This window comes from Crocuta crocuta, unplaced genomic scaffold (assembly GCF_008692635.1).
Source record: "Crocuta crocuta isolate KB4526 unplaced genomic scaffold, BGI_CrCroc_1.0 scaffold66, whole genome shotgun sequence".
NCBI lineage: Eukaryota > Metazoa > Chordata > Mammalia > Carnivora > Hyaenidae > Crocuta > Crocuta crocuta.
In genome coordinates, this window is record NW_027530973.1 from 824,334 (window position 1) to 849,327 (window position 24,994).

At 34.1% G+C, this 24,994-nt stretch overlaps 1 long non-coding RNA gene across 1 annotated transcript in view; it reads left to right on the forward strand.

Annotated features, from left to right (window-relative positions):
* Positions 1-24,994, forward strand: part of LOC144236311 (uncharacterized) — a 189,199-nt gene that overhangs the window by 158,458 nt on the left and 5,747 nt on the right. Inside the window, exon 3 of the long non-coding RNA XR_013336484.1 lies at positions 8,958-9,036. This is a non-coding gene — a long non-coding RNA (uncharacterized LOC144236311). The remainder of the gene's footprint in view (positions 1-8,957; positions 9,037-24,994) is intronic.

The window sequence follows — 24,994 nt, forward strand, 5'->3', positions numbered from 1 at the left end:
AGGGGAATTGTTTCCCATAGCTTCAAGTGTGCAGAAGCTTCACTGGATCCAATCAACATATTTTGATTTGATTGAGTAGGAAATACACAGAAGGATAACACAGGATCGCTTTCATTCAGGGATAATAGTTTCTTGATTAACATAGGCATATATAGAGATTACCGTATGCCACAGAAAAATCCATTATTTATCCTAAACTATCAAGTCTTAGATGTGTGTGGCCCTACAAAAGAATTGATAAAGTCCTGACGATGGCTTAATAAATCTTAAAATTGCATAAGAAGATAAAAGTGAGGCTATCCAGGAGTTTCAAAGATAACGATGATGTGATAGGTCAGAGGAAGCCTAAATGTACATTTTATTTAGATTTGTTTATCATGTGCTGCAGTGCATGAAATTTACTTCAAATTCATGTCCATATTCCACATACATACATGTACTATACATAAACACATTTACATAAGCAATAGATGTAGATAGATATATACATGTCATGTCAACTTTTCTTTGAGAAAGATATTTGGTGGGATTAGTAGAAGGAAATGGACATGTGTGTTTTAAGAATTTCTCTCCTTCTCTGTCTTTTCTAAGCCTCATATATTTTTTGAGACTAAATTAACCCCCTCAACACACACACACACATACGCACACACACGAGATACATATTTAAAACATTCGAGAAAAAAAACCTGTGTTTTAAGAAAGTAGCATGTCAGTGTTATAAGATCTCTGAAAATACAATCCCCAAATTATAAAGAAATGTAATGTTTTCCAGTTGAATTAGGCTTAGCAAAATTAAACTTTGAAAGTATGTTTTTTTTTCCCTTCTGATTTTCATGGTGTCATTCAAACAAAGGGAAAGACTGGATTCTGAATAATTCAATGTTCACCACTTGATATAGATGTTCAGATAGCATGGAAAAAATATAAGGTTGAATTTCTATTGAAAATATTTTCAGGGGAAAATTAAAACTTAAGAGGTTTTGAAGCAACATTTCAAATGAAAATCATTATTTAAAATAATAAAACACTCAGAATTTGATAATAGAATTACAAGCATTATAGGGAGATTAGCCATCCGATCTCACACTGAACTTATTACATGCACTCGGTTATTATGTTAAAACTTCTATAGTGAACCAAATTATAAAATATTATTAATGCTAGTTGTACTACTATCACATTTAGTTTATTGCTACCAGAAACCTATTTAGTCATTATAACATTTTACTACTACTACTACTAATTTTTTAAAGAAAATAAAGATAGCTGTTTAAACAAAAGGTTCTCACATAAGCTGGAAATTATAAATCCCCGTTTTCATCCTTTGAAGTCAAGTTTTTCACAGCATACCTGAATTCCTAAGTCATTAGCAATTACTATTAAAATATTACTGCTAATATTCTGACTTAAATTATTATTAAAGTTGATATTTAATTTCATGTGAGTTCATGAGATTAATTTCTTATTCTTTTGAAACTAAAATTACTTATTAATGATAATAGCTTTCCAAGTTCTATTTTTCTTAAAATATCTGTCATTTTTCCTACATGAAGACTTTCTTATTTTTCCCATACCACTGTATATTTTATGTATATGTAGTTTCTTTCTCAGTCAAATCACTGAAAACAAACTGATATTTTGATATTGATCTATTATTTTAAAACAATTTAATTAAGATCATCATTTCAATTTTGCAAAAAACCTTAGGAACATATTCAATTTAGTAAACTATATTATTTTCCATTCAAACTTGCATTCATCTTCCACACATCACAGAGAGTACCAGAAGAAACTTAATGTGCCTGAACACTCTGATTATGTCAGTTCTATGTTCTCAGAGAGCTTTTGTTCTTCCAAATACTATATTTTCTTTTTATTTGTGTCTTATATTTTCAGAATTGTTCGGTTTCGATTCCATCCATTAACCAGAAATAGACATCTGGTACCTCACTATATGTATATAGACATACTCCATATACATGTATATATTCATATATAAAAACACATTTCACTGGGTCAACAAATATTGGATATTGGCTATTTTTTAGGTAAGATATGAAATTCACTATCCTTTTAATCAGAGCAAAGTATCTTTTAAGAATGATTAAGAGTTAACTAACAACTTCATTACTCCTAAGACTTGAAACCACTTGTATGTTTTTTTCTGCAAATTTCCAATCAAACTTTGATTAAGTTGTTTCTGTTTAGTCAGAAAAATAGCCCAATTACACTGAAAACGTGTATTTGAATTTCAACTTTTTTCAGATTTAAAAAGTGAAGTCATTAAGTTCAGAAAACCTTACATCAAACATCTTTTGGTCTTCCTTTGAAGATAATCAGAGTTTTCCCTTTTATACAAAACGAGGATGTAGTTCTGTCTTATTCACATATTCTACAATCAGGAATGTACTAGACATTATAACAATGAACTACAACAAACCCCAAAGAAAACAGAATCCTACCCTCAAAGAAATATAGTTTATGTGGAGAAATAGCAATGAGAGTGTACTACAATTAGGTGGGCTTTAGATGTTGATAAATATTTAAATAACAATTTATAACATTTTTATTATTAAATTTTGAATTCCTAATAAATTTTTAAGTAGTATCCATTTTATGTTTCTCAGTTTATGAATGTGGAATAGGATCCAATAACTTTCCACAATCACACAACCAATTACCAACATAGCTGAAACAAGAACTTAGGTATCTCCAATGGTAGGCAAAATGCTTTCAGTTATATTGCCCTGATATATGATTTAGCATCAAGAATTAATTCTGCTGTGTATATGCTTTTGTTAATGCTATTGTTAATGTTCATAGCAAGAAATAAAAACTAACAAATTAATGAAATTCTGCTTTCTAGCATAGTTATATATTTGTTTAATAAAGCAAAGACTTATTCTAACAAAAATTATGACCATCCTTATTAGAATTTTTAAATAATGAAAATCTCTGTGACAGAGTAAGATATCCTAGAGAATGGAGACTGCATCCACCTCTGCATTTTATCCTCAGTACATGGCACAAAGCAAAGAAAAATATTTGTCAGCACTACACTTTTGTCTAAGCCTGGTTGACTGCTTATAAAATTCAAACACACCAAGTACTTGTAAGCTTTAGCCAATAAGCATAATTAGTCTGACATGTTGGGGAAGGTGTGCTTGCTTAGTAATTTAGGTAAAATATTTCTTCTGTAAACAGCAGAATAAATGCTAAATATTCTTTGCTACTAGTAACATAGAAGGGTAATTTTATTAGGAGGTGGAAGAGGTATTGCTTGAGTTATGTGATTTCATCAGCTTTGTAACAAAGTGTGTTTGGGATTTTAGCAACAAGGCATTATATCTTAAATAAAAGATATCTACTTCCTGCCCAAGAGGAGCATAATAATCCATATCCATCATGTGGGCCTCAGTGTCAGATCAAGAATCAATCAGCCTGATCTTGATAATCACCCTGATCTATATAAGATAAGATAGAAAAGTAACAGGCTTTGGAGACCTCAATTCTGTTCTTATTTTACTAGCCTTCACTAAGTAACATCATCTCTTTTGAGAAATAGTTTCTATATCTGACGGATATATTTAGAACTTTACATCCTGAAGCCAGGGAATTTACTTTCTTCTCAAGTGCGCATGGCACATATAAAATACAGAAAATAAACCTACCTCTATGATAATTTATATAAATCTTATATTAAGGACTTGATCAGGAGGTGAAGAAAAATCATGATTGATGGGCTATAAACAATAGTTTTGCAATGATGAGAAAGGAGGTGCCAAAAGCAAAAATTGCTGCTATGTTAGATAAACAAAATTTAATTTTTTTTGAACAGGTGTGTGGCCTACATTTGAAAGTCATAATGTAGAAGTTAAAGAATAAGAAAATTGGCCCTCATAGTAACCTTGTGATGAAGGGCTATTTTTTTTTTTAACATTTCTGAGCTGCATTGGGAAAAATACAATTAAATAATGAGTGACAGACCTACTGTGAGTTTTAATTCAAACAATGCACGTAAACAAACTTAGGGCAGAAATTAATACAGAGCTGAAAAGCAAATGATTGGTCTTTTTCCATGTTTTAATTTAGTCTAGATCTATAAAGTGATAGTCTTTTCTTATTTTTTAAATGATAGTATTTTCTAATTCATGTAAAATTAGGATTCAAATTCCAAACTTGAAGAAGAAAAACTTCATCTGACTGCTATGTCTTTTAAACATATGTCCTATCACTGATATGTCTATGTTGTGATGATTCAGGGAACACTGCTGCTGATAAACAATTAAAAAGCAAAATCTTAAAATAACTTAGTTTCCAGGAAGTGCACCCTATTATAATTTTTGAGAAGAACATGTGGGATTAAAAGTTTCTTAAATATAGTCATGCTGCTATTTAAGAAAGAGGATAAAATACAATTTTTTAAAATCACATTTAATTATTCAAATACATTTTACCTTTGTGTCTCCCCTTGCACTGAATAGTAACTAAAACTATTCTTAAATAACTTAATTTTATTAATTACAGAGTTTCTAATGGGGTTATAGAAATAAAAAGGATTTTCAGTCAGGCAGAAAGAATGTTTAAATTCTGCCCTATTTATTTAACAGTGTGCACCTTGGGACAAGTTGGTTGCCCTTTGTAGATCTCACTTTTCCTAACTTGAAGGGCTAAGGGAACTAAATCTTCAATACCTAAATTCCAGTTATGTAATATGAGTTTTAGATAATATAAAAAGACCCTAGCACAGCACCTACCACGGAAGGGGCAAAGATTGCAAATGATTACAAAGATTATGATCATGATAAAATATTGCTGTTTCAGGTAAATATTATAAGCAAACCGCACTATGTAAAAATTAATGAAACAATGTATAGCTTTAAAATATCCCAGATTTATATAATCCTTAAGCCTAGAAAACCATTTTTCGGTTTACTTTCTGGAAAAAAATCCACAAATGTCCTACATAGTTTTATGCATTTGGAATACATGGGTTTATATTTAATAGTAAAGAGCTTTCAATTAAAATATAGACAGAAAGGTTGAATTAGAAATAAAATGATGAGGGTAATGTTGAAGTCAGCCTTACTGAGGGATAAGAAGGAAAGATATTTCTATGAAGACAATTATTGAGAGTTAGAAATTCATCAAAGGGCTATTAATTAAAAAATATCACAGAACATGCACTCCTAATTACTTTTTAGCAGATAATTAAATCTTTCTTTAATAAAATAAAGCTGAGAGTTAACAAGATAGTGAAGCATTTGCCAGCTTCATATAAGGAGAGAAGGAGGATTGAGAGCATTAAGATTATGCTTGTCCTGGGTACTGCCAATCCCTAAGCGGTGGTGGAGAGGAACTCTATTTTTGACAGCATCTTAGTCCCTTTGGGCTGCCATGCAAATTACCACAGACTCAGCAGCTTAAACAGTAACCATTTATTTCTCACAATTCTGGAGGTTGGGAAGTCCAAGATCAAGGTGCTGGCAGATACAGTGTTTGGTGTGGTCTCACTTCCTGGCTCACATGTAACTGTGTTCTCACCACGTTCCACACAACAGAGAACAGAAATAGGGAAAGTAAGCTCTCTAGAGCCCTCTTCCAAGGCCATGAATCCCAATCATGAACGCTCTACCTTCATGACCTGATTATCTCCTAAAGGCCTCACCTCCTAAATACCATCTCATTAGGATTAGTATTTCAACATACAAATTTGGGAGGGATACAAACATCCACTCTAAAACATATAACCTCACAGAACTAAAACAATACAACTAGAGGCAAAGGCCAATAAAACAAATAGACTTTAGCAAACCATTTCCTTCCTATAATTCCAAAGGCTCCACGCAAAACTTGAATGGAATAAAATCATCCCTCATAATAATGAATGCCAGTTTGGAATAATATAAATAGAGAAGAAAATCTCAAACCATGCAATTGTATTAAGTTAAATAAAGATTGCTACAATCCAAAGATAACAAGCAAAAGTAAATGAGAATCCTTCTCTGGAGTAAAATAGTATCATAGATAACATGATCCTAATCCTCAAATTTCTTCTATAAATTCTTTTTCAATGACAATATACAACACATATGATCAGATGAACCATGCAAAGAAAAAAGGTGTCAAGATGATATAAACAAGAAACTTCAGAAATGAGAAAAAATAAATACATAGAAATTACAAATACAGATACATAGAAATTACAGATATTGGCATCATCAGGCTCAGACTGAAAGGCTAAGCTTCAGCAGAGTACCAGAAACAATAAAGACTTAGCAGATTGAAGAAAAATTTTTTGTAGAATTTTGTGCAGTGAGTAATATAATAAAACAAGGAATCAATGGATATACTGAGGAGAAGACTACAGAAAGTGAAACAGAAATGATGAATTGGAAATCTGACCAAAACAAAGTTTAGAGACAAAAATTTGGAAAATTTTATATAGGAGAAAAGAAGCAAAGAGGACATAGGAGAAACTCTGGCATATGTTTAATTAGAGTCTCAGAAGTAGAGAAGCATATTAATTAATGAGACAGAAATAATATAGGAGGTAGCATTTGAGAACTTACCAAAATGCACAGACAGTCCACTATTTCAAGGAATTTTACGATGCCAAGTAAGATAACTGTAAAGAAATCTACTCATAACCCATCAAAATAAAACCAGAGAAAACCCAAATCAGGCCAGCCATCAGTTACTGGGCAGAAAGCCTATAGGACAGTGACATAGAAGATGAATGTTAGTGGGATACAGAGGCACTCCACCAGCAACCAGACACCAGCCTGGGCAAAAGAAGCCTCTGAGCTGCAGCCAGAGCCCGCATGTGGTCAAGAGGAAGGCCCTGGTGCAAGATGGCACTTTGTTTCCTGAAGGTTCAGACAAGGTGAAAGATAGTGTCCCCCAACACTGACAGCTAGGGTGTACAGAGCCTGGCCCAATCTTACTTTGTGCCTTGCAGGCCTTTTTTGGGAGTTGTTTGGAGGGGAACTTTGGCTACCCATCTGGCCTCCCTGCACCAGCTGTCCCACTTCTGGCTCCCATAACTGCTGGTCATGGGCCAGGGCCAGGTGCTCAGGAATGAACCCACCATGTACCAAAGCAACCTGGGCCCAGAGTTCTATTTATTGCTGCTCATACCACTATCTATCTCAGGTGTGGAACTACAGCTCTCCTCAAATGCCTGCAATTATAACCGAATGCCCACTCCACTGTGTTCACCCCTTTCTGTACTTCAGAGTAGCTGACAGCCTTCTCCAAGGTCTTGTGTATTGTCCTGGTTGCATGTTTGACATTGGTGAATGAGGTCAGGTTTGTGCAAATACATAAAAGTGAAAAAATATCATCGTCAGCAACAACAAAAAGGAGGGTGGGAGAGGGAATTAAGCCAGATATAAAGGAAAAATATTACATAATTTTTATTATATGAAATACCTAAAGTGGGTGATTCATAGAAACATAAAATAGATTAGAAGTTACCAAGGATTAGAGGGGAGGGGGGAATAGAAAGTTATTGCTTAGTGGTTACAGAGTTCCTGTTTGGACTGACGAAAAAGTTTTGGAAATAGTATTGATGCTGTACAGCACTGTGAATGTGACTAAGCCACCGAATCGTTCACTTGAAATGGTTATTATGGTAATTTTAGAACATTTTACTACAATAAAAATGTACAAATTAAAAATAGTTCTATAGGAGCACCTGTGTGACTCGGTTGAGCGTCTTGACTTTTGGTTTGGCTTAGGTCACGATCTCATAGTTTGTGAGTTCGAGCCCCATATTGGGCTCCACACTGACAGCAAAGGGCCTGCTTGGGATTCTCTCTTTCCTGTCTCTGGCCCCTCCCCTTCCCACTCGCACATGCGCTCGCTCGCTCTCTGTCTCTGTTTCTCTCGTTTAAAATAAATAAACTTAGGGGCGTCTGGGTGGCTCAGTCAGTTAAGCATCCCACTTCAGCTCAGGTCATGATCTCACAGTTGGTGGGTTCCAGGCTCCTGTCGGACTCTGTGCTGACAGTTAGCTCGGGGCCTAGAGCTTGCTTCAGATTCTGCGTCTCCCTCTCCCTGATCCTCCCCTGCTCATGCTGTCTCACTCTCTCTCAGGAATAAATAAAACATTAAAAAATTTTTTTAAATAAATAAAAAAATTTTAATAGTGCTATAGATATTCTAGACATAAATAATATATTTTTATAATTACATGTAGTTAAAAATCTTGCCACAGTGAAAACTCTGCCTCACTGTTGAATTCTATCTAATATTTAAGGACTAAATAATGTCAGTAATACTGATTTTATAGATTATCCTACGAAAGAGAGCAACCAGATATCTTCTCCCACCATTTATGAGCTAGCATAATCTTGATCCTACAACCCAACAAAGACTAGAAAACAGAAATTACATTGTGATGTCACTCATAAAATTAGATGAAAAATTCCTAACTAAAATGCCACTAAGTAAATAGGACCTCAACATAAAAGAAAATTCATCATGTCCACATTGAGGTTACCACAGAAACACATGTTTTTATTTACCATTAAGAAGCAATGCATAGACTCACCACAATAACAGAATAAAGAAAAAAATTGTGAATTTACATAATAAATGGGAGGGAAAATCTTGCAGCAATTAGAAATAGAATAGAGTTACCTTGTTTTGTAAAGAAAACCCAAATCATATTTCTATCACTAATCTCAGGTGATATGTCTGTGTAGATAAACCTAAATGTAAAAGATAGAGATATTAGCTTTTATAAGAAAATGTTTTTATTAAGCAGAATAAAGTACTATCCATAAAGAAACATTTAATAAATTTGATTAAATATTGAGAATTACCTCTCCAAATGACACCATTGGATTAAAATTTTTGTTAAGACTGAGAGAAGGTATTTAAGACATATGTATCTAATAAAGAAATCATAACAATAACATATAAATAAGTTTTTATTTATCAATTAGGAAGAAGATGGAAAACCCAACAGAAAACTGGGCAGCAGACTTAGGCACTGATGGAGAAAACTGTAAGCAATCAACACAGGTAAGCAACACATTTTCATAAAATTCAAACTCACAATGATATACCAGTACACACCTATTAAATAACAATGGTTATGATATATAAAAACAGGAACACTCATCCATGGCATCCAGAGTTAATGGGAGGGTAAATGTCTTTATTTAGGAAAATAGTTTGGCACTATCTAGTCAAAAATACACGTATGCCATAGTCTTTCAACTCTATTACAATATGGTTACCCTACAGAAGTGAATGAATTTTTGCACTATCAGGCTTAAATAAAAATATTCAAACTGGAATATTTATAATAGCCCATGATTAGAAACAGTGCAAATTCCCTTGAATAATACAATTAACAAATAAATAGTGGTTTATCCACCCAGGGAAATACTTGTATGGCTACAACTATAAGCAACTCAAAAGATAAATCTTATAAAAAACAAACAAAGTTTGAAGAAAACAAGGCAGGCAAAAGAGAATTCAAAATATCACTGATATCATTTGCATAAACTTTAAAAATGGGCAGGGCCAAAGGATGAATAGGTGGTAAAATTGTAAAAATAAAGGGAAGGAAGTAATTAATATAAAACTAAGACTATGGAGAAAGTAGAGTGGTATGGAGAGAGGTTTCTAAATATTAGTAACATTCTCTGTCCTGGGTGTGATTACCTGAGCATTCTCTTTGTAATCTGTTAAACTGTACATTCATGTTTCATACATTTTTTCATACATTGTACTTCACAACAAATGAAAAGATAGGTTCACAACACCACATTCTTCTTTCACACATCTGTGTGTATGTGTGTATGTGTTATACAGTGTGTATCAAGCTATTACAAGAGCAGCTTCCAAGAAATCATGAGGTAAATTTCAACCAGAATGCTTAGAGATAAATGAATGAATTATATTTGAGTCATGGGTAATATATATTGTCTCTTATCAGACATGTCTCATTTCCCTAGTCAGAGAATGATACTCACACTCACAGACTGATTCCCCAGAAAGGTTTTTTCTTTTGATGCTCTGATTTCAATTCATGGCAAACACCATGTGCCTAATCCACCCCCCTAATCTCAGTCATTTCTGACATGTAGCATTTTGCCCTTATTCTGTTAAGTGATTCATAGTCATACCCCATTTTCCTGCATATGGTCCATATGACATCATTGCCATCCTTTCCACTGCAAATGCCCTTGTTAGTTCAAATTCTCTTCTTACCACGTATCTTAATTTTTTTTTTTTTTTTTTTTTTTTAGAGAGGGAGAGTGCATGTGCAGGGGGAGGGTAAGGAGGAGGAGAGAAGCGGGCTCCATCCCAGGATCCTGGGATTATGACCCGAGCCAAAATCAAGAGTTGGTCACTCAACAAAGTGAGCTACCTAGGCACCCTGCATATCTTAATTTCATGGCCTCAATCCCTAGCCCAAAGGTCTCTCTACTAAGTATTCTAATGCCAATGTGAATTATTTTATTAATATTAATAGTACAAATATCAACCATGCTAATTAAGCTTTTTTATATAAACCTCTGAGCTAATACGTCATCTTATGAATCTTTATTTAATCTTTATATCATCCTAAAGATGTTGTGTTCAAAAAAATAGGCAAAGACATGTTAGATAAATTGTCCAAATTCACACAACTGGTAAGTGACAAAGCTGGAACTCAAATCCAAAGCTCATACTCTTAAGTAGTATAAATAGTATAAAGTAGGCTAAAATAAAGTAAAAAAATGTTCATGTAACAGCACTGTTCTCCATGATCTGGTTCCAGTCTATAATTTCAGCTGTGTCACCAATGATGTTTTTTCTTTCTTCATCATTCACATTATATCTTCCTCTGTTCTTTTGTAACAACTGTTCTTTTCCACTTGCCTGTCTCATCTCAGTTCCAATTAAAATGCCATTCCTCTGTCAAGACCCTGCACAGATGAACTCCCCCAAGAAGCCTTCAATGAACAATCAGTAAGAATTATCTCTCTTTGTGGTGTCCTTCCTGAGGACACTGTGCTAGTTAGTGCCTTTATGAACATTCCTTTTTAATTTGCAAAATAATTTGTACACATGTCATTGCTTTGATTATTGAAACATGGCCTACAAAAGCCTTCATGATCTACCTCTGCCTATTCCTCCAGTGTTAGACCCTACATCCATTCACTCCATCAATCCCAACCTACTGATTTCTTACTGATCCTCCAAGGCCTTCACCTCTAGGCCTTACATTGACCTTTGCTTTGCCTTCTCCCAACCCCTTTCATCTTACCATTTCTTCTCCCACTTCTACGGGATCCCTACGTCTCCTTTAGGTCTTGAATCAAAGTACGTATTTCAGGACAGTCTTCCTTCTGGTGCCCAAATCTGGCCCTACCACTCCCTTGCTACTCCCACTCACATGATACTTTGTGTTATAGCTGCACAGATTTTATCACAATTTGCATAAAGTACACTTCTTTGTGGAATTGTTTAATTTCTCATTCACTATACTATTGCTGAATGAGAATAGAGACCACAGCTTTTTGTAATCAATCCACAATGCGAAGCCCATGTCAGGTCTGTTGTAATAACTCAGTAAATACTTTAACAGTTAGAGTCTTGCAGATATAAACAATATTTTTAGCACCACCTTGAAATGTGAGGGCTCACAAACTGGTTTTCATAGTGACCCTGTCTGTACATTCAGGTCAGGTTTAAGCAGAACAGAACTACCCTTTCATAGGTTTACCACTGATTTAATATCAATCCTAACTAACAGAAAATATGCAGGCCTATCTAAATGGGAGAGGACTTATTTATCTAAATCCTGTTGCATAGAGGATGATCTTCATGAATCAGGTTTTATTTATCCTGTTTTAGATATAGCTCTTCTAGTGAGGAAACATAAAGCTTATGCATCATTCTATTTTTATCCAATTTGACTCCATTCTGTTCATATCTACATTTCCTATATTTGCTAATATCTACTTGGTTCTGTTTCACTGTCCTTTACTCGGCAATGTAATCCTTACTGCATTTTCATCATTTTAATACCATCCATACCTAACTTACAGGATCTGCTCATAAATTATAGGATTTGTGCCTCTGACATTCTTGTATTAATATCGTTTTTCCATCCTGTTTTCTCCATCTGTCTCCATCACCTGTCTTTTCCCTTTTTTGCCCCTCTATTTTTTCTGCCAGCTGGTGTTTTACTAATGTCTTTTCAGTCTTTTCTGCCTTTTCAGAATAATCTGTATATCTCTTCCTTGCTAGTAAATTGCCAAGCAGTGGATTTCTAAATAGCTGAAACTCAGGTATGGGCATTTTAACTTGAGGCCCCAGAACAAAACTAAACATGGCCATAGAACTACACGTCCTTAAAATGTCCTTGGGCACACCCTCAGATGCACTAGAGAGCCTTGGGCAGAGGTGTCTCTCATTGTTGCAACTTCAGCGGCATTTTTAAAATCTTTTTTTTAGGACTCCTGGGTGGCTCAGTCTCAGTTAAGTGTCTGACTCTTGATTTTGGCTCAGATCATGATCTCACTGTTTGTGGGTTCAAGCCCCATGTAGGGATCTGTTCTGACAGCACAGAATCTGCTTGAGATTTGGTGTTTCCCGCTCTCTCTGCCCCTCCCCTGCTTGCATTCTCTGTTTCAGTCTCAAAATAAATCAATCAATCAACATTAAAAAAAAATCTTGTTCTTTCAGCTATTTACAGGCCGTGTTTCCAAAGCTCTGCATAAACTGCATTTAACTGGAAACTGTGTCCTTTGCCCCATTTCCTTTTTTTTCCTTAAAGAACAATGAGTTTCTGCACTGCCTTAGAGTTATCCAATTAATAGCACTCTATTCATTTCACAATAGGCTTTTTATATTTTCAGGAAAAAAAATTAGAGCCATTCTAATACATCCCGCTCTTCTAGGACTCAAGATGGCTAATACTTCAAGATCATTATGAGGAAATAAGTACATTTTTATCTCTTAAGAAAACCATCAATAATTATAATTTATTACCAGATTCTGAGTTTGGAACATAACCACATTGCAGGAAACTGGGATGAAATATGATGCAAGTGTAAGCAATGACTTGGGACCTAGGATATGATGGATCTAATACTTAAGACATGTCAAAGGCCTAAAGTTTACCATTCATATGGAAAGTAGGCTAAAATAAGGATCCATGAGAAGTCATACTTACATTGTAGGTGTCCAGAAAGTTGGCCATCATGCCTTTGAAATTTGGAAAAAGTTGATCTACACTGAACAGAGATCACCGAGGGTTTTGGAAGAACAGATACATTCGGGGAAGTCAAAAGGAGCTCTGAGGGTCCTGCCTTCTCCCCTCCCACACTTCCTTTTCTTTTAGTTTCTCTCCTCTTCTTTCTCCTCCTTCTATTATTCTCTGTGTGTGAGTTTATTTGTGTGTGTGTCTTTTATTCTCTCTCTCTCTGTTTATATTAATTAGAATTTTACCAAGTTTCATCCAATTTTAACTTCTGGGAAGCATACTTTTCCCAGGCTATTTATCCTAAAGTTTAAGCTGAGAACTAAACAGGGAGAAAGGTTCATACCAACGTGGTTGATTTCCCCTGGGAGAAGAGGTAATGTTACGTTAAACATTTAAACATAAAAATAACTGTCAGTCAAATGTTTTTATAATTTATTGGAATGCTTTAGTATTCTAGTGTCATAGGTTTCTCTTGTCTGTCACTTGTTGATTACTGCATTGTCAGTTGAAAATGAAGCCAGCTTTGGCTGTGGCAATTAGCCTCATTTGCTCTATGGGTGATATTTCAATTGATAGGCTTACATCCTATTCTACTTCCTTTACTGGAATAAAATCTCCTTCAGCAATAAACATGTGACTTTTTACCATCACATTCTGTTATTGATATTAAATTGTCTCAAATAATTAATGTTCTTGAAAATCTTTTATGTAAAAAAAATGAAATAATTACAGACAAGTAATTTCATAGAGCAATCTTACAAATGAGACTTATGGCAGCTAAAGTTCCTTTCTTTATACTTTCTCTCATAATTTCATTGTAGTTTGTTATTTTAAAAAGTTTTTTCAAAAGTACATATTTTAAAAAACAGTGATTTCAAAACTCATACTATGTATAACTTCTAGATCTAAAAAGGAAAAGCAAAATCCATTTTGATCCCATTTGTTTGGTAGTGGATAACATATTTACATATTATATTTTGTCTTCATAGGGGTTAATATGGTAGGTTGCTGGGCAAATCCAGAAACAGCCAGAGCCTGAATACAAGACAAGTTTGTGGCAACATTAGCAGGCAGAAATCCTAGTTATGGATATGACACTGTTAAAAAGAAGGGAGGGAATATTCAAGCAGTGGAGTATAAGTCAAGGATTAAGATGCTAAGCAGAGCATCTTCTAACAAAGCAGAAGAACTCAATGAGTAATTTATGAATTAGTTAATGTGCTCATTCAAGAAAGGCTGGATCTTAAAATAGGAAGGAGCTGGGTACCAAGTGAGACTCCAGGAATAAAGGAAGATAGATGAAATTTACTTTATCTGTTTTGTAAGTGGAATAAACTGAAGATCAACAAGTTAAGTTAAGTTGGCCATACAATTATTGTGAGGAAGAGTGTGATGTCAATTCAAATCTAACTATTCATCCCCAATCAAAATCATTTTTGTACATTTATCAACAATAACACAATAATAATAGTGACTGGATGAAACAGACTCTTACCTACACATTTTATATATTATATTTCATGTCTAATTTGTATAATGACTCAGATATATAATTTTACCCCCACTTAGAAAATAAAGAAATTGAAGAATAGAGGTTAAGATTAAATCCATAACCAACTGATTCCAGAGACCTAGCTTACAGTCACTAATAAAAATCTTAGTCTCTGCATTGGAATTTGAGTGCATGGTGTGTTATGAAAATCTAGTTTTTAGTAGTGCCTTTTTAATATGCTCTTCCTTTGACTTGGGCCTTCTTCTGTAGGACCAAAGTCTTCAGTCCCTGACCACTGTTTAAGCAGCACGAGTGACTCACCCTCCCTCAGTCTCATCAAGTGTATTTTCTTTACAATACTTTTTTTCTAAAATCATCTTACTTACATGTTTACTTATACATTATCTGTTTTCCTCAACTAAATTTAAGCTCCAAGAAAATCACATCCATTTATTCACCATTCCTGTATAAAATTACCAATAACTAGCAAGTGGCAGGCAATCAATAAATACTTATTGAGTGAATACAAAGAAAGGAAATATAGAAGGTCAACAAAGTAAATTTTCACTCAGTACTTACTTCAGCGAAAAAGTGAAAATACCTAATGCCTGGAAGTGTACAAAAATGGGTACTTTCATATCTTGGTGGAGATACAGATGGTGAAGTTCCTGTGTGGAAGTAATGCAAATTACAAACTAGAATTATTTAAATATCCATATTCTATGACTCAACAACCCTCTTTTTTTCCTAAGAATATTTCCAGAATAATGACATTTTAAATAGTTTAAGGATGTGTGAGAAATGTATGCATATTATAATAAAAATTATACTTATGTTTTATAAAATTTGACATTTAAAAAGAAATGAAAATGTAATCAATGGTAATCAAATGGAACATAGTTGAACAAATTATATGGACAACTATGCAACCATAAAAGAACAATAGGGCATTAAATGTTATTTTTACTACTCTATTGTTTTCTTGGTAGCACACAAAAGAAGTAAAATAAAAAATTATAAATGTTCATGAGTAAGAAGACTGCAAAATGCCAGGATACATTTCAACTAATTATGAAATTCTAATATGATTTTCATATAAAATATCCTTATTGTGGGAGAAACACAATTCACCAACAGTATGGATATTACATAATAGCAAAAAAAAAAAGGAATGAAAGAAATATTATTTTCGCAAGAGATAGGGATGCAAGATAGAGGAGTTCTAACATTATCAAAATGTATAATAGTAGGTAATTAAAAAAAATACTTGCATAGAATAATAGGAATTAAATGAATAAATTTGAAACAAATCAGACTGTATAAAATAATTTAAGGTGATATGTTTTAAAATATTTCACATATGTAGGGAAGACAATTATTCAACAAATGGTTATTTTAATAATGAGACATTATGTCCTATTAAAAATCAATTCTAAATAGATTGAGATAAATCATAAAAGTAAAAAAAATCTTTGAAATATAGAAATATTTGAGTACTTATGAAATTTCTAGAGGAAACTGCTTAAATTTAAAACTAATGAGGGAAGGGGAGCATCAAATAGGGCAGCAGAGTAAGAGGACCTTACACTTGTCTGGTCCCATGAATAGAGCTAGGTAACTATCATATCATCCTAAATACCCCAGAAGTGAGCCTGAAAACTGACAGAGCAAACTTCTTAACTTAAGGGAGGAAAGAGGCCACACTGAAGAAGGTAGGAAATGCAGAGACATCGTATAGGGTAGAAATAGATTATGAGTGCTATGAAAGGGATTGACCTGTGGTCACAAAGGTTAAGAGAGTGAGGAGCTCACAGGGGAATGCACAAGGAGAACATTTCCTCAAAACTACTGACTTAGAAAATGAGAGGGGCTGAATTTCATGACTTCTTGTAACCAGTGGCGCTTAAAGTCTGGAGTTTTAAAATTCAATGGGCTTCGCCTGGATAAAGCCCAGAGGGTACTGTGCTGCTCCTGGAGAGACGGCAGCCAAACAACCCAGGGACAGACAGCATGGAAAGAGGGACCTGCAAAATGTCTGAAACATACAATGGGGAGATTATTTGCTCCTCTTGGAGAGTGACCCATACAGATGCCTCTTCAGGAGCAGGTGAGTTGGCCAGTGCTCTCCCCTACCCCTCAGCATAAACACAGAGCTACCAGTGGAAGGCAATGCAATGTCAACACTGGCTGACTAACTAGCTTACACCAACCTCCACCCCCTGGGCTCTGTGGGACTGCCCTTCTCAGTCAAGTTTGCCTCAGTCACAATGTGGTGGGCCCCTCTCCCCGAGGACCAGCACAGGCTGCTGTCCACACCACATCTCCCAACCAGAAAATTCTGTGGGCCTCTGTTCTGGTGGAGTTGGTGTCGGGTCTCATTTCACAAGTAGACCAGAGCACCACCCTCAGCCCAGGGACTCAACAATGCCCACAGCCTGCACACAGCTTCTGCAGATGGCTGGCCTGAAGGACAGAGCAGCCAAAACCCACCTGCAGAGTGCATGCAGCACACACCAGAGACACTCCCTGAAGCACCAGGCCCTTGGCACTACATGACCTCTTCTTCATAAGGAGAGGAGCAGAAAAATTAACAACTGCTTTTCTTAAACACATAAAACAAAGAGTTAGACAAAATGCCAAAACAGAGGAATTCATCCCACTTGAAAGAATAAGATAAGGCCAAGGCCAGAGATCTATATAAAACAGATATAAGTAATATGCCTGATGGAGAATTTAAATACCACTCAATCTCACTGGACTTGAGAAAAGAATAGAAGAGTTCGGGGAGACCCTTACCACAGACATAAAAGAATTAAAAAAGATTCAATCAGAGATGCAATAAAAGATTCAAAACAGGCTGATACAATGAACACAAGACTGGAAGAAACAAAGGAATGAATAAGTTACAGAGAAGATGAAGTAATGGAAAATAATGAAGCTTAATAAAAGAGAGAAAGGCCTTGGGAATTATCTCATTTCCCACCCCCCAAATTATCTGATTTGTTAGTATACAGCAGTTTATAGTAATCTGTTATCACACTATGTATTTCTGTGGTTAGCTGTTGTATTGTTTTCTCTTCCATTTCTCATTTTTTTAAATGTTTTATTTATTTCTGAGAGAGAGAGAGACTAAGGGAGGGTCGGAGAGGGAGACACAGAATCTGAAGCAGCCTCCAGGCTCTGAGCTAGCTGTCAGCACAGAGCCCTACACGGGGCTCAAACCCACAAATCGTGAGATCATAACCTGAGCCGAAGTCAGACGCTTAACCAACTGAGCCACCCAGATGTCCCTTATTTTGGTTTTGAGTCTTCTCTCTTTTCTTAACTAATGTAGTTAAAGCATTGCCAATTTTGTGGGTTTTTTTTTTAAGATAACCTGGTCATTGCTTTCAATGTTATGTTATTGTTTATTCTGGTTTCTATTTTATTTATTGCTGATTTTTCTTGGCTATATCCATCATCTATTAAATTTCTGCTAAGTTTCTTTATTTTTCTAGTTTTTTATGTTGTTTATTTGAGCTTGTTTTCTTAATATAAGCATTGACAGCATAAATTTCACTCTAACATCTGCTTTTAGGTCTTGGAATATTGTGTTTTCTTTTTTTTTTATTTTGAGACATATTTTGATTTGCAGTTTGGTTTCTTATCTGGCCTATTGCTTGTGCAAGTACTGTGTTGTTTAATATGTGTGGATTAAATATTTAATATTTACATTGTAGATTTTTCAGATTTGCTTTATTTTTGATTCTTGGTTTTGCACCATATGGCTAGAAAATATACTTCATATGATTTTAGTTTTTTAAAATTTGTAATATTTGTTATGTCCCTTTTTATGTGATTTAATCTGGGGATTCTTCCATGTATACTTGGAAAAATGTGTATTATATATTTTTTGGATGGAATATTTTATATATATCTTTTAGAACCATGTATTCTGAAGTATGCTTTAAGTAAAAAATGTTCTTGTTGAAAAAAGAAAACCACAAAGTAAATATGATAAAACATTAAAATATCACAATATCAAGTGGTGGGTGTCATAATACATATTTTCTATATGTTCAGAATCCTTTATAATAAAAATGAGTAAAGGAAAAATATTTTAAAAAAGTAACAAAGGAAATTATAAGAAAACATTTGAGACCCATGAATGTCAAAAAAGCAATAAACATTAATTAAAAAGAGAATAAAGAGGAATATGATAAATTTTAAAAAATGAAACATATTAAAATAAAGTAGTCATACAGTTTCTTTCTTATACATTTTCAAAGATTAAAATAAAAATATTCACTGTTGATATGTTTTGCATCACAGTGTGAAGGTAAATTAGTATAACTACTTGGGAAAACAATTTAGCATTACCTAACTTAGAGATTTGAGCTATTAACATCATTACATAAACATTATTCTAATAGAATAGTCTAGATCTAGAAAAAATATTTATATTCAAATTGTGTTTGGGAGGTAATTTGTAATTAATAAAGAATGGAAACTTCATATGTATCCAACAAGAGAACAGTGAGGTAAGTTCTCATACAGAAGCATACTCCATCCTAATTTATTCAAAATCCATCATTTTTAAAGAGTAAGATGTGTTTTAGTGTTTCAAAATATAAAATAGGGCTTAGAATATTAGATAGAGTATAATGAAAAGTGAAAAAACTAGTGGTGCCTGGATGGCTCAGTTCGTTGAGTGTTAACTGGATTTCAGCTCAGGTCATAATCCCAGGGTCATGGGATCAAGCCCCATGTTGGGCTCCAAGATGAGCATAGAGCCTGTTTAAGCCTCTTTCTCCCTTGGCATCTCCCTGACTTGTGCATTCTTGCTCTCTCTCTCAAAAAACAAAATGCACAAGCAAAATAAAACAAAAACTCCCAAAATATTAACAGTGGTTATTTGTGGAATGTATAACCATGGTATTTTGCTTCTGTTTTCCTCTTCTCTGTGCTTTCCAGGAATTATATGGGAATAATTAAATGAAAATTTTTTTAATTCTAAAATTCTTAATTTTTTACCTAACATTTCTAGTCATTATTTATTTTTATACTTAGTCTCAAGGGATCTTTTCATTTTGTGATCATAGTAGGCCGTTTAATATTAAGGGGTCTGCCCTATATGACATAGAGCACACCAAGAATATCTTGTTATCTACAGGTTTGACTTTCAATGTTTATGATTTTGGCAAATAATTCTAACTTATGCCATAAAGACTGGGTTCATACAATATGCTACTCCTTCTGTTAAAATTTTTGTGTAAACGATTGTTTATCTTTTTTTTTTTTATTACAATCAAGGTTAAGAAACTGGCATCCATTTCCTGAATCCCTGCCAACAGAAACTATTTCACATTTGCTTCTGACTAATGTTCTTGTCACTTGGATTTAGATACTTGTCTTTAAAAAAATGAGCATTCTAGAACTTAATTAGGAAACTACTTAATATAACACACGAATTAACACACCTAACTGTACTTATCTTATTCAGAGCAGACATGTCTGTTCCTTCCTCCCTTTTGTGTGTGTGTTTGTTATTTTTTTCTGTCCATGGTATTCATTCTAGATATCATCACTGTAAGAAAAAGAAGAAAAAGAAGCACACCGTATACCTAATAGTGAGAATATTTTCTACTTCTACTTCTGATAAGGGACAGAAGTAGAAACCTGCTCACCTTTAGCCCAGTAGGCTGACCTAGAGCCTGCATAATTTCAATAAGGATCAAATATGCATTTGTTGGTATATTCGTAAAGGTCTCAGGACTGCCTGTACATCTCCCTCATATCTAGTATTGATCTGAATGATAATCCAGACAAATCTTGCGAAAGTAGGTTTATGAGTAGAAATTCAAAGAAACATTTATTATGTAATACTCCCTGCCTGTGTCTGTCCCTTGAGCACTAAGCTATAACCACCAGCTTCATACAGCAAAAGTACAGCATTTTCTGCCCACAGGTCCTGTCCCTGTGCTACCTAAATAAACTTACTAAGCTACACCATAAAACATTTCAAATTATTTCTTGACTACTGTGCTCAGCAATCCTGCAACACTTCTATGGGTTGAAATTAACTGAATATTTGGAACTACAATTAATTAAAAACTAACCGTGACATCTCAAGACCCCTGAAAGTTTCCAACAAATTAACTATGAAAACCAAAAAGGGAAAACCTATTTCCCAAAGTTTAGGAGTATAGTGGGTGGTGGAAAATGATATTTAAAAAACCATAGAAATGAAATTTAAGTCGGTGAAAGACTGGAAGAAATTAATGAAATGTTTTATAGAAGATACATGTAATGTTTATTTGGAAAAGGGGAACTGGATACTTAGATGATGAGTCATCACTGAAATAAAAAATTTTCATCTAAATTAAATTGGAAGTTAGTTTTTTCAAACTCCTTAAAAACAAGATCAAGTCAAGCTTGAAAAAAAAACCTTTAAAATTATGCAAATTATTATTTCATAAATGTTTTAATACCAAAAGGCAATATTTTTACAAATCAAATAACAGATATGAACATCTCTAGGAATACTATGGGGTATAAATTTCAAAGTTGACTACTCACCTTCTCTCTACCACAAAAAAAACAACTAAATTCTGCTCTAGAGTGCTCACTTTTATGTCTGTAGAAATAACTTTCCAGATATAAGTGGTGTTGCAAGCAATAATTTTACAGACCAGAAAAGAGATATAAAATGGAATTGAATTGATGGTATGATAAATGACAGTTTGACACTCAATTGAAATAGCTAGTTTATATTTGAGAAAAAGAGAAGAGTAGAACTTTAAATATGTAGAAAAGAGAATGCTCAAAGCAAACATACCACCTTCCTTACTTAGTCTGAAAAAGTTATAGAGTAGGGCCCAGGAGAATTTATAGACATATTTTAAGAGGGTAAATAAGAGTTTATCAAAGACTGAGGGAATCAGCCCTAGAAGTGGCCTCTAAAAATACTCACAGTTCTAGAATTCAAACACTTTAACTCTTCTTCTTCTTTTTTTTTTTAAATATGTATTTATTATTGAGAAACAGAGAGAGACAGAGCATGAGCATGGGAGGGTCAAAGAGAGAGAGAGAGACACAGAATCTGAAGCAGGCTCCAGGCTCCTAGCTGTCAGCACAGAGACAGATGTGGGGCTCGAACCCATGAGTGGTGAGATCATGACCTGAGCCAAAGTCAGATGCTCAACAGACTGAGCCACCCAGGTGCCCCACACTTTAACTCTTCTAAGCCCAGAGAGAGATGTAAACAACAGTACAAATACTAGCATAAGAAACAAGGCTGCTTAGATTTTAATCTATCTAGGGGATATAAAAACTAACAGAAATATTTTAGTTCACTAGAAACTTTATTAGTATTTACAATAGCTCTGCTTAAAAAAGTGAGATTTTTTTGAAGTAATAATTCAAAATATTTAATTTCATTTTTTTTAGAATGACAGTTATATGTACATAATAAGCGAGAGTAATTTGGGGCAAACTGTCTACCTCAGATTATTTACTTGTGTTTCTTAGGACTTCTTCTATCGGTTCACTAGTGAAATATTATATACTGAGCCCTCCAGACAACTCAGTTAATGAAATTGATGGTGGTATATTGTATCATATAGCAATGTTGACAATGACTATAGCAGTATGGTTCTCAGTTACATGGCAAAATGAAATATATTGTAATTCTACAATAAGCAACCTAAAAGAAAATTATGGTCATTATTGCAGAAAATACCACAGAGAAAAATTCTGAAGGTTGCCTAGGAAAATTCCTTCATGTAAATGCAAATTTCACTTAATGGCAAGTTCTTTTACTTACAATAGAGATCATCTATTATTATGCTTATCTTTGTCAGACGGAGTATTAAGATAAAATGGCTGTGTCAGAGCTAGAGGTAAATTAGAATGAGAGGGCTAAAACTAAAACAAAATAAAAAAATTAAAAATTAAGAAATTAAAGAAAAATAAAAGCAATGTATGGAATGTGGGAAAACCTTGACTCCTTTAGCCATAGGGAGAAAAGTAAAGAGGTCAACTCCAAAGAAAGAGACAGTGATGAAGATCTACCAAATGACTGACTGCTACGATCATTCTTTAGGCATTTTTATCTTCTCAACCATGCTATAAAAATGTAAGGGTTTCAAATCATGATAAGGTCTAAAAAACTTTCAAAACTGTTACATGGAACTATGGCTAAAAGAATAGAGTCAAAGTAATCCAGAAAGCAGTTCCATAAATAGAGTTAAAATGAGCAAAAAAAAAAAAAAAGTACTTAAATAAATAAAATTCTCCTTTCTTTGGGGAATTTCACTAAATAAGAATCTAGGTTTTCAGCGGAAAGAAGATGTGCGATTTGGTGACTGGTCTCAGAAGATTAAAAATAAAATGTGGTATAATCAAAGCCATGTAAATGCAAAAAAAAAAACCAAAAAACAAAAAAGCCATCAAAAGCTACAAACACATGTACACACACATATACACACATATAAACACACACAAGATCAGGAATGATAATATCAAAGTAAGGAGAATGTTTCAAATGCCAGTCCTGAATTAAATTGGTTTATATTAATTAATTTTATAAATGAGCTTTGTAATAGCATACCTGTCCTGAATTTCAAATGTTATCTGTAGGGCTGAGGGAGGATTATATGCCAACTCTGCAACATTCCATGATATTAAAAAGGTTGTAGGACAGAAGGTTAATTTATAGAAAGCAATCACTTTACTGTATACCAACAATGAACAAATGGAATTTGAAATTAAAAACACAATACCATTCACATTAGCCTCCAAACAACATGAAAAATATAGATATAAATCTCACTAAATATGTACAAGATCTATATGAGGAATACTATAAGACTTGGATGAATAAAATCAAAGAAGAATAAATAAATGGTGAATTTCATGAATAGGGACACTCCATATTGTCAAGATTCTTCCCAACTTGTTCTATAGTTTCAGTGCAGTCCCAATCAAATTAGCAAGTTATTTTGTGGATATAGACAAACTCATTATAAAATTTATATGGAATGTCGAAAGACCTAGAATAGGCTGTGGTAGAGCCCCTCCCTAAAGAATATGGTGGAGGCCTTCTCAGAACAAAGGAAGACAACTTGCAATGTGGCCCAGTCAACTCCTATATACATAAACATAACTCTGACATGACTCTGTAACTTGGACTATATCCAATCAGACTATAAATGTGTCACCATATATGGGAGACGAAGAAATAGAAATTGCATAAAAGGCTACACCCCACCGCACTCCTGCACTTGGGGTTTAGCCTTTTGGGGGTCTTGGCCCCCTGAGTCTATACCAGCATGAATAAAGTTGCTTCCTGGAAAGAAGAAACTTGATGTCCCATCTCTCTGTGCAACAATCCTGCTACAAGGCAACACAATATCAAAGGAGAAGAACATAGTCAGAAATTTATACTACCGAACTGCAAGACTTACTATAAAGCTATAATAATTAAGACAATGTGACATTGTTAAAAAAAAAAAAAAAAAGGAAAAGAAAAAAGAAAATAGATAATGGAACATATTAGAAAAATACTCCTATAAATATGGGCAAGTAATCTTTGATAAAGGAGTACAAGAAGTGCAATGGAAGGAAGTTTGTGTTTTCAACAAATGGTACACATTTTCACATGTAAAGAAAAAGGAATCTAGACACTGCCATTAAACTTCCACAAAAATTAACTCAAAATGAATTACAGATTTAAATATAAAATGCTTCTATGAGATAACATAAGAAAATCAAGATGACCTTTGGCTTTTAAATTAAAGACTGCTCTGCAAAAGACCAGGTCAAGGGATTGAGAAGACAAGCCACAGGCTTGGAGAAAATATTTACAAAAGATGTATCTGATAAAGGAGTTTGGGGCAGGAGTTCTGCTCTATGGTCCTTCTAGTTGTGTTTAGAATCAAATTGATAGGAGACAGATTAACAGGAGAAAATAAAATGTAATAGGCCTAAGTACAGGAAATACACATAGACAAGAGATTCCAAAGACAATGAAGCAATATGAATCTTACATGAGCTAAGGGGAGGGAGAGGGGCCTGAGGACACTGAAGGGAGCAAAAAGATGAAAGATGTTTGGAAAACATCTTAGGTAAAGGGGAGTCTCTGTTAATAGTTCTCTTCCTGATATAGGCTTTCTTTTCTAATGTAAATTTAGGCAGCTGTAGGGGAGGCTGAGAGCTTTTCCTGCATCTGCTTGGATTTTCATTACTTTTAACTCGAAATAATCTTTAGGCCAAAGTGGCCTATGTTGGGGCAACCTGCCCTG